This window comes from Nematolebias whitei, chromosome 3, assembly GCF_014905685.2.
Source record: "Nematolebias whitei isolate Nwh7 chromosome 3, NemWhi1, whole genome shotgun sequence".
Lineage (NCBI taxonomy): Eukaryota > Metazoa > Chordata > Actinopteri > Cyprinodontiformes > Rivulidae > Nematolebias > Nematolebias whitei.
The window spans coordinates 2,017,792-2,018,694 of record NC_056500.1 but is presented as its reverse complement, the minus strand read 5'-3'; the positions used below and the strand labels follow the sequence as shown (position 1 = coordinate 2,018,694).

At 40.5% G+C, this 903-nt stretch overlaps 1 protein-coding gene across 1 annotated transcript in view; it reads right to left on the bottom strand.

The window, feature by feature from the left end:
* The window catches only part of grin3bb (glutamate receptor, ionotropic, N-methyl-D-aspartate 3Bb), a 41,760-nt gene that overhangs the window by 3,950 nt on the left and 36,907 nt on the right, over positions 1–903 (bottom strand). The gene's annotated exons all lie outside the window — the stretch shown is intronic.

Sequence of the window (903 nt, the reverse complement as noted above, 5' to 3'; positions counted from 1 at the left end):
CTTCAATACACAGCAAACAGGTAACTACAGCAACTAAAGTCCTTCAACACACAGCAAACAGGCAACTACAGCAACTAAAGTGCTTCAACACACAGCAAACAGGTAACTACAGAAACTAAAGTCCTTCAACACACAGCAAACAGGTAACTACAAAAACTAAAGTCCTTCAACACACAGCAAACAGGTAACTACAGCAACTAAAGTCCTTGAACACACAGCAAACAGGTAACTACAGCAACTAAAGTCCTTCAACACACAGCAAACAGGTAACTACAGCAACTAAAGTCCTTCAACACACAACAAACAGGTAACTACAACAACTAAAGTCCTTCAACAAACAGCAAACAGGTAACTACAGCAACTAAAGTCCTTCAACACACAGCAAACAGGTAACTACAGCAACTAAAGTCCTTCAACACACAGCAAACAGGTAACTACAGCAACTAAAGTCTTTCAACACACAGCAAGCAGGTAACTACAGCAACTAAAGTCCTTCAACACACAGCAACATTGTAACTACGGCAACTACAGTCCTTCAATACACAGCAAACAGATAACTACAGCAACTAAAGTCCTTCAACACAAAGCAAACAGGCAACTACAGCAACTAAAGTGCTTCAACACACAGCAAACAGGTAACTACAGCAACTAAAGTCCATCAACACACAGCAAACAGGTAACTACAACAACTGAAGTCCTTCAACACACAGCAAACAGGTAACTACTGCAACTATAGTCCTTCAACACACAGCAAACAGGTAACTACAACAACGAAAGTCCTTCAACACACAGCAAACAAGTAGCGATAGCAACTAAAGTCCTTCAATACACAGCAAACAGGTAACTACAGAAACTAAAGTCCTTCAACACACAGCAAACAGGTAACTACAGCAACTAAAGTCC